We start from the raw sequence: 10,000 nt of genomic DNA on the forward strand, positions 1-10,000 counted from the left end.
TAACGTGCTGTGAGACCTAAGAAAGGTACAGTGCTGCGTCTGACGTGCTGTGAGATCTAAGAAAGGTACAGTGCTGTGTCTGACGTGCTGTGATAGCCCTAGAGAAAGGTACAGTGCTGTGTCTGACGTGCTGTGAGACCTAAGAAAGGTACAGGGCTGTGTCTGACGTGCTGTGAGACCTAAGAGAAGGTACAGTTGCTGTGTCAGACGTTCTGTGAGACCTAAGAAAGGTACAGTGCTGTGTCTGACGTGCTGTGAGACCTAAGAAAGGTACAGTGCTGTGTCTGACGTGCTGTGAGACCTAAGAAAGGTACAGGGCTGTGTCCAGACGTGCTGTGAGACCTAAGAAGAGGTGCAGTGCGTGTTGGGACTGCTGTGGAGACCTAAGAAAGGTACAGTGCTGTGTCTGACGTGCTGTGAGACCTACAGGGCTGTGTCTGACGTGCTGTGAGACCTAAGAAAGGTACAGTGCTGTGTCTGACGTGCTGTGAGACCTAAGAAAGGTACAGTGCTGTGTTTGACGTGCTGTGAGACCTAAGAAAGGTACAGTGCTGTGTCTGACGTGCTGTGAGACCTAAGAAAGGTACAGTGCTGTGTCTGACGTGCTGTGAGACCTAAGAAAGGTACAGTGCTGTGTCGGACGTGCTGTGAGACCTAAGAAAGGTACAGGGCTGTGTCTGACGTGCTGTGAGACCTAAGAAAGGTACAGTGCTGTGTCTGACGTGCTGTGAGACCTACGAAAGGTACAGTGCTGTGTGTGACGTGCTGTGAGACCTAAGAAAGGTACAGTGCTGTGTCTGACGTGCTGTGAGACCTAAGAAAGGTACAGTGCTGTGTCTGACGTGGAGTTAGACCTAAGAAAGGTGCAGTGCTGTGTCTGACCTGCTGTGAGACCTACAGGGCTGTGTCTGACGTGCTGTGAGACCTACGAAAGGTACAGTGCTGTGTCTGACGTGCTATGAGACCTAAGAAAGGTACAGTGCTGTGTCTGACGTGCTGTGAGACCTAAGAAAGGTACAGTGCTGTGTCTGACGTGCAGTGAGACCTAAGAAAGGTACAGTGCTGTGTCTGACGTGCTGTGAGACCTTAGAAAGGTACAGTGCTTTGTTGGACGTGCTGTGTGACCTACAATGCTGTGTCTGACGTGCTGTGAGACCTAAGAAAGGTGCAGTGCTGTGTCTGACGTGCTGTGAGACCTAAGAAAGGTGCAGTGCTGTGTCTGACGTGCAGTGAGACCTTAGAAAGGTGCAGTGCTGTGTTGGACGTGCTGTGAGACCTAAAGTGCTGTGTCTGACGTGCTGTGAGACCTAAGAAAGGCACAGTGCTGTCTCTGACGTGCTGTGAGACCTAAGAAAGGTACAGGGCTGTGTCTGACGTGCTGTGAGACCTAAGAAAGGTACAGTGCTGTGTCTGACGTGCTGTGAGACCTAAGAAAGGTACAGTGCTGTGTCTGACGTGGAGTTAGACCTAAGAAAGGTACAGTGCTGTGTCTGACGTGGAGTTAGACCTAAGAAAGGTACAGTGCTGTGTCTGACGTGCAGTGACTGGCGGGAAGATCTCGGAGTACCTGCTGGAGAAGTCCCGTGTGGTGCGGCAGAACCCCGGAGAGGAGAACTTCCACATCTTCTCCTACCTCTTTGCCGGCCTCCAGCAGGCTGACCCCCAGGGCAGCTTCGCTCTGAACGACCCCTCCACTTACAGGTGACACGTGTTGGGGGTGGTGATGGGGGTGGTGTGGTGGTGTTGGTGGTGTGGTGGTGTGTGGTGTGGTGGTGGTGGTGTGGTGGTGGTGGTGTGGTGGTGGTGTGGTGGTGGGGTGGTGGGGGGTGGTGTTGGTGATGGTGTTGGTGGTGGTTTTGGTGGTGGTTTTGGTGGTGGTGGTGTGGTGGTGTTGGTGGTGGTGTGATGGTGTGGTGGTGTTGGTGGTGGTGTGGTGATGGTGGTGTGGTGGTGTTGGTAGTGGTGGTGGTAGTGGTGTAGTGGTGGTGGTGTGGTGGTGATGGTGTTGGTGATGGGGTTGGTGTGGTGTGGTGGTGGGGTGGTGTGGTGGTGTTGGTGATGGTGTTTGTGGTGGTGTGGTGTGGTGTTGGTGGGTGGGGGTGGTGTTGGTGATGGTGTTGGTGGTGGTGTGGTGGTGGTTTTGGTGGTGGTGTGGGTGTTGGAGGTGGTGTGATGGTGTGGTTGGTGTTGGTGTGGTGTGGTGGTGATGGTGTTGGTGGTGGGTGGGTGGTGGTGTTGTTGTTTTGGTGGTGGTGGTGGTGTGTGGGTAGTGTGGTGGTGGTGTTGGTGGTGGTGTGGTGGTGGGTGGTGTTGGTGATTGTGTTGGTGGTGAATGGTGGTGGTGTATGGTGGTGGTGTGGTGTGGTGGTGGTGTTGTGGTGGTGTGGTGGTGTTTTTGTTTGTTTTGGTGGTGGTGTTGGTGATGGTGTGGTGGTGTGGTGGTGTGTGTGGTGGTGGTGTGTGGTGGTGTGGTGTGGTGGTGGTGGTTGTTGTTTTGGTGGTGGTGTGGTGGTGGGTGGTGTGGTGGTGGTGGTGTGGTGGTGGGTGGTGTTGGTGATGGTGTTGGTGGTGGTGTGGTGGTGGTGGGGTGGTGGCGGGTGGTGTTGGTGATGGGTTGGTGGTGTGTGTGGTGGTGGGGTGGTGCGGGTGGTGTTGGTGATGGTGTTGTGGTGGTGTGCAGTGGTGTGGTGTGCAGTGGGTGGTGGTGCAGTGGTGGGGGGTGTTGTGGGTGTGTGGTGGTGGTGGTGTGGTTGTGTTGGCGATGTTGATGATGATGAAGATGATGATGATGATGAGCATGATGATAAGAATGACGAGGATAACGATCGTGTTGATCATGACAGTGATCATGATGATGATGATAGTGGTGATTATAATGATGATAATGATAATGTAGATGATGATGCTGATGGTGATGATGATTTGATGACGACGACGACGACAATGACGACGATGAAACACCCATTCATCATAACCACAACCATCAACAACACGGCAGCCTGACTGAAACAGGTACATGAGTCAGGGCGCCCCAGCCTTCCGACGCAAACGTGTCCGTGTTGCACGAGCAGTATGAGGACCTCGTCAACGCCATGGACATGGTGTGCTTTCACGGATGAGGTGAGTCACCTCATGTGGAGTGATGGCCTAGAGGTAACGCGTCCGCCTAGGAAGCGAGAGAATCTGAGCGCGCGCTGGTTCGAATCAACGGCTCATCCGCCGATATTTTCTCCCCTTCCACTAGACCTTGAGTGGTGGGTCTGGACGCTAGTCCATTCGGATGAGACGAGTAAACCGAGGTCCCGTGTGCAGCATGCACTTAGCGCACGTAAAAGAACCCACGGCAACATAAGGGTTGTTCCTGGCTAAATTCTGTAGAAAAATCCACTTCGATAGGAAAAGCAAATAAAACCGCACGCTAGGAAAAAATACAATAAAAAAAATGGGTGGGCGCTGTAGTGGTAGCGACGTGCTCCTCCCTGTGAGAGCACCCGAATTTTCACACAGAGAAATCTGTCGTGATAAAAAGAAATACAAGATACAAATACAAAACAAATATACACACTGCCTTCCCTGGGTCCAGCTCCTGGCTCTGTGCGCTGTGTGCAGGCCAGGCATCATGGGCCCAGAACCAACCAACCAGATCATAACAAGAAGGGTATCGGGTGAGACGATAAACCGAGGTCCCGAGTGCAGCATGCACTAGCGCACGTAAAAGAACCCACTGCAACAAAAGGGCAGGAGATCTGTAGAAACATCCACTTCGATAGGAAACAACAAATACAACTGCACGCAGAAAAAAAAGGGGTGTCCACTCTCAGTGTAGCGACGCGCTCTCCCTGGGAGAGAAGCCCGAATTTCACACAGAGAAATCTGTGATGATGATGGTGGTATTAACAACAGTGATTGTAATTACGTTTTGTTGTTGTTGCTGTAGTTGTTGTTGATGTTGATGATGATAATGATGACGATGATGAAGATGACGATGATGATGATGATGGTGATGATGGGTGATGATGACGATGATGATGATGATGATGATGGTGATGATGGTGATTGATGATGATGACGAAGATGATGATATGATGATGATGATGAAGATGATGATGATAGCAGAACAATACCAACACAGACTGAAGAAGTTGGAAAAAAAAAAAGAAAGAAAAAAAAAAGTGAGAAAGAAAGTTATTATTACTATTACTACTACTAGTTCTACTCTACTACACTGCTGCTGCTGCTTCTACTATTAACTAATACTACTACTCTAACTACTACTACTCTCACAATTTACTATTACTCCCGCTTAATGCTGCTGCCTGAAGATACAGTACAATGATGATGATGATGAATGATGAGAGGAGAGGAGGAGGAGGAGGAGGAGGAGGACAGATGATGATGATGATGATGATGGAATGAGATGATAAGGACAATGATGATAGACGATAATGAATGACAGTGATGATGATGATGATGATAAGGACAAATGATGAATATGATAAGGACAATGATGATGAGACCAATAATGACAATGATGATGATGATAAGGACTATGATGACGAGAATGATGATGATGATGATGATGCAGATGTTGAATTGATTGATAAGGACAAATGATGATATGATGATGATGATGATGCTGATGATGATAGGACAATGATCCATGATGATGATGCTGTGAAAGATCATGATGCTGATATAAGGACAATGATGATGATGATGATGATGATGATGATAAGGACAATTATGATGATGATGATAGATGGTGCTGATGCTGATGATGATAAGGACAATGATGATGATGATTGATGAGGAGTAGGAGGAGGACAATGGATGATGATGATGGATGGTGATGATGATTAAGGACAATGATGACGACGATGAAAGACAACAGCCTCTAACCACCAAGTGTTGTTGCTTTCTCTCTCTCTCCAAGGAACAAGAGGACATGTTCACCGTCATCGCCGCTGTCCTTCACCTTGGCAACGTGACCTTTGACCAGGACGACACGGACGCCCGCCATGATCAGGGACCCTAACGGAGCCGTCAAGATGGCCTCGGTGAGGGATGTGGCACTTTCCTTCCGCTCTCTCCCTCTGTCTGTCTGTCTCTCCCTCTGTCTCTCTCCATCTCTCTCTCTCTCTTTGTCTCATTTCATAGTCTGTAAATGAGCTGCTGGATTACCCATCTCCTCTTCCCCCATCCCTCTTCCCCTTCCCCAATGTGTATGTATGCCTATGGCCGAAACACATTAAACCATCTGAATCTGAATCTGAATCTCTCTCTTTGTCTCTGTCTTTGTCTCTCTCTCTTCCTCTGTGTGTGTGTGTGTGTGTGTATGTGTGTGTTTCTCTCTCCCCCTCTCTCTGTCTGTCCCTCTGTCTGTCTGTGTCTCCCCTCTCTCTCTCTGTCTCTCTCTCTCTTTCTCTCTCTCTCTCTCTATATATATATATATATCTCCCTCCCTCTCTTTCCTTCTCTCTCTATCTTTCGCCTCCCCTCTCACTGTACGTCCCTCTCTCTTTCTATCTCTCCCTCTCTCTCTCCGTCCCTTTGTTTCTCTCTCAGACTCTCTCTGTCTGTGTGTGTGTGTGTGTGTGTGTGTGTGTGTGTGTGTGTGTGTGTGTGTTCGTTCTTTAGTTTAGCGTCTTTTCACTATCAGTGATATTAGACGATTAAAAGAAAAAAAGGGGGTGGGGTTGTGGGGCTCGGGGGGAGGGAAGAGGAAAACAGAAAAGGTAGAAAACTACAAAAAAAAGAAAGAAAGAAAAAACAAAGAAGAAAAAAAAAGCGTAACTAACATGCAATTACATTTAACACTAACAATCCAATAATGATAATAATAATAATCAGAAACCATTAACACAATTCTGAAGTACATTAAAAGAACGTAGAAGTAGGGCTATGAGCTAATGCCTGTGAAAGATCGACCATAAGAACCTCGTCAGAAATAATTTTCCAACAATCATCTGCAGAACTGTTATTCTCTTTGAAATACTTGGGCAAGAAGGTACGTAACTGCTGACAGGGAAACAAACAATGATGCAAGTTGAACTACTTACCACAGATGCAGGCAATATTTTTGTAATATACTTTGTCTTCAGCGCATCAAGTTTTATACGGAAGAAAGTAGAGGTTATTAATCTTGCATAGTAAGCTGATGGATTCGGTATCTTTTCTTTAATAATATTCTCGGGGAATAATGTCCCTTTATGTTTCAAAAACTTTTCCTTCCATTGGTTATGAAATCGACCCCATGCTGATTTTTCTAACAAAGTGTATGCCTCTTTTACGGAAAGACGGACATGTATTTTTGTCGATTTTTCGGAATCTTGTGCTCCTCTTTTATCAGCACTTTCGTTGCCATGAGTGCCCACATGAGAAGGCACCCAACAAATATTGACTTCAGTCCCTTTAATCCTCAAACGATGTACCAAATGATTGGGCTTTAGAAAAGGAAGATCAACGGTTGAACACCCAGTAAAGATTACCACTCAAATAAAACGTCAGTCTGCCAGCAGAAAAAAAAGTGTCCTAGCAACGTTTTTTGACGTAAAAAAAGCCTACGATCAGGTTGGGCACAAACGTCTGCTATACAACTGAAATCAGTTGGAATATCTGGTAATCTCTGGGTATATAAAAAAACAAACTTTTTATCTAATAGAATTATTCAAGCAAGGGTGGGAACACATTATTCTTTGCCACATAGACTTGACATGGGAATTCCACAGGGCCCAGTTATAGCCCCTATTCTCTTTAATATTCTTTTTTCAGGATCTCCCAAAGGCATTGTCAAATCGTGTAGTTTTAGTACAGTATGCTGATGATATATGTATGTGGATGGGTGTCAATCTGAAAAAGTCAACCCCACAAAGAGCACAGAATTACATACGTCGTTTGTATCAGTCTGATCTTGATAACCTTGGTAACTATATGTTTGAAAATGGACTAGCTTTGTCGACAGAAAAAAAAACATGTATGATGTTTTTAATTCAGGTGGTAACCCGTCTAGCATACCCATTTTTAAATTACTTGGTGACGTCATTGATTATAAATAGGTGCTGAAGTTTTTAGGTGTTTATCTTACTTCAAAGCTGACATGGAACATTCACTTTGATTACATCTTAACAAAGGCAAGGAAAAGTATCAATTTCATGAAAATAATAAGCCGCTTACCATGGGGAATGGATACAAAAACATTGATTCATCTTTCCATGGCCCTTGTAAGATCTAAGATAGCCTATGCACAAGAAATATTTTTCATTGCATCTAAATGTCTGTTGCAAAGGATTCAAAGACTGTAAGACTATCAAAATTGCCCTCGGAGTGCCCTCTCATGTATCTAATCAGGAAACATACAAACCAAATGAACATCGTGAGTTAGCAACAGCAAAATTCGCTGTGAGATACACTTCAATGACAAAAAAAAAAAAAAAAAAAAAATCATTGCTGATGAAATATGAAATAAGATCTGACATTTATTTTCCTAAAAGAGCTAAAGCCATTTCATCACAAGAAACAGTTGCAACTTACGATTAAAATTTGTTAATAAAGAATCTGATGTTAACATGAAAGAGTTAGCTGCAAAACCACATCATACTCCTGTTCCTTTTGGGGAAATGTTGAAAGCAGATTTTGATATCAGTTATTCTGAAACCAAAAAAGGAAGAAAACATCAATATCACGACAAGTACTCCCAGAAATGCATGTTGCAGAAAAAATGTCGAAAAAATCTCTCCATATATCTACAGATGGATCTGTTCTTGATAACAAAAAATGCTGGTGCGGCTTTCTATATTCATGCCTTTAAAGTTGAAAAATCTTATTTTATTGGAAAACATCTTTCCATATTCACAGCTGAGTTAATTGCTATTATAAAAAAAAAATCTCTGAACTACTTAGTGAGCCATCAAATAGTTTTCTCGAAAACAGCATTCTTTGTTGATTCCAAATCAGTACTTTATGCCTTGAAACAAGACCTGACTTAGTTATTGAGGTGTGTGTGTGTGTGCGTGCGTGCGTGCGTGCGTGCGTGCGTGCGTGTCTGTGTCTGTGTGTCTGTGTGTGCGTGTGTGCATGCGCGCTCAAATGTTGGGAGGAGGAAGAGACACTATTATTTCTCTCTCCCTCTTTCTCTCTCTCTGATGTTGTGTTTTTGTTCTGGTAACACCACGTCATTTGTCAGATGTATGCAAGATGCTGGGCTTGAAGCGAGGTCAGGCGGTAGATTGCTGATCTAGTGACAGGGATGGAGGCATGGCGTCATCGTCATCATCATCATCATCATCAGTTTCAGTTTCAGTAGCTTAAGGAGGCGTCACAAATCCATATGCGCTACACCACATCTGCCAAGCAGATGCCTGACCAGCAGCGTAACCCAACGCGCTTTGTCAGGCCTTGAGAAAAAAACAACAAAAAACCACCCAGCTAAATAACTATTTAAATAATAATAATGTAATTAAAAAATAGATAAATGAATAAATAAATAATAGTAATAATGAAAATAAAATAAATAAATAGATAAATAAATAAATAAATAAAAAACAAACAAACAAACAACAATGATGATAAATAAGCAAATAAATGTATTTAAAAAAATCATCATCATCATCATCATCATTATTATTATCATAAAGTTGCTGTTGTTGTTATTATCATAGCGTTGTTGGTGTCGCTGTTGTTATTGTCATCAAGTGTGTGTGTGTGTGTGTGTGTGTGTGTGTGTGTGTGTGTGACAGAAACTGCTGGGTGTTGACACAGAGGAGGTGATGGCCTGCCTGACGTCCATGGTGACGGTCACCAGAGGAGAGTACGTCAAGAGGACCTACACCACGGACATGGCAGAGGGTCGGTATGGCGCGCCTCTCGCGTCACAAGTATACATTCACTCCTTTCCTACAGTTGGGCAGAGGGTCCGTATGGCGCGCCTCTCGCGTCACTAGTATACATTCACTCCTTTCCTACAGTTGGGCTGAGGGTTACTATGGCGCACCTCTCGCGTCACTAGTATACATTCACTCCTTTCCGACAGTTGGGCAGAGGGTCGGTATGGCCTGCCTCTCGCGTCACTAGTATACATTCATTCCTTTCCGACAGTTGGGCAGAGGGTCGGTATGGCGCACCTCTCGCGTCACTAGTATACATTCACTCCTTTCCGACAGTCGGGCAGAGGGTGAGTATGGCGCGCCTCTCGCGTCACTAGTATACATTCATTCCTTTCCGACAGTCGGAAAGAGGGTCGGTATGGCGCGCCTCTCGCGTCACTATTATACATTCATTCCCTTCCGACAGTCGGGCAGAGGGTGGGTATGGCGCGCCTCTCGCGTCACTAGTATACATTCACTCCTTTCCGACAGTTGGGCAGAGGGTCGGTACGGCGCGCCTCTCGCGTCACTATTATACATTCATTCCTTTCCGACAGTTGGGCAGAGGGTGGGTATGGCGCGTCTCTCGCGTCACTAGTATACATTCACTCCTTTCCGACAGTTAGGCAGAGGTTCGGTATGGCGCACCTCTCGCGTCAATAGTATACATTCATTCCTTTCCGACAGTCGGGCAGAGGGTTAGTATGGCGCGCCTCTCGCGTCACTAGTATACATTCATTCCTTTCCGACAGTTGGGCAGAGGGTTAGTATGGCGCGCCTCTCGCGTCACTAGTATACATTCACTCCTTTCCTACAGTTGGGCAGAGGGTTAGTATGGCGCGCCTCTCGCGTCACTAGTATACATTCACTCCTTTCCGACAGTTGGGCAGAGGGTCGGTATGGCGCGCCTCTCGCGTCACTAGTATACATTCACTCCTTTCCGACAGTTGGGCAGAGGGTCGGTATGGCGCGCCTCTCGCGTCACTAGTATACATTCACTCCTTTCCGATTGTTGGGCAGAGGGTCGGTATGGCGCACCTCTCGCGTCACTAGTATACATTCACTCCTTTCCGACAGTTAGGCAGAGGGTCGGTATGGCGCGCTTCTCGCGTCACTAGTATACATTCACTCCTTTCCGA

The 10,000-nt window shown here is 45.9% G+C and overlaps 1 pseudogene across 1 annotated transcript in view; it reads left to right on the forward strand.

Moving 5' to 3' along the window:
- The window catches only part of LOC143297343 (myosin-IIIb-like), a 117,566-nt pseudogene that overhangs the window by 29,081 nt on the left and 78,485 nt on the right, over positions 1-10,000 (forward strand). The window contains exons 7-10 of the transcript XR_013057255.1: positions 1,542-1,701; positions 3,013-3,120; positions 4,934-5,057; positions 8,736-8,844. The product of XR_013057255.1 is annotated as a myosin-IIIb-like (transcript). The remainder of the gene's footprint in view (positions 1-1,541; positions 1,702-3,012; positions 3,121-4,933; positions 5,058-8,735; positions 8,845-10,000) is intronic.

This window comes from Babylonia areolata, chromosome 22 (assembly GCF_041734735.1).
Source record: "Babylonia areolata isolate BAREFJ2019XMU chromosome 22, ASM4173473v1, whole genome shotgun sequence".
Classification (NCBI taxonomy): domain Eukaryota; kingdom Metazoa; phylum Mollusca; class Gastropoda; order Neogastropoda; family Buccinidae; genus Babylonia; species Babylonia areolata.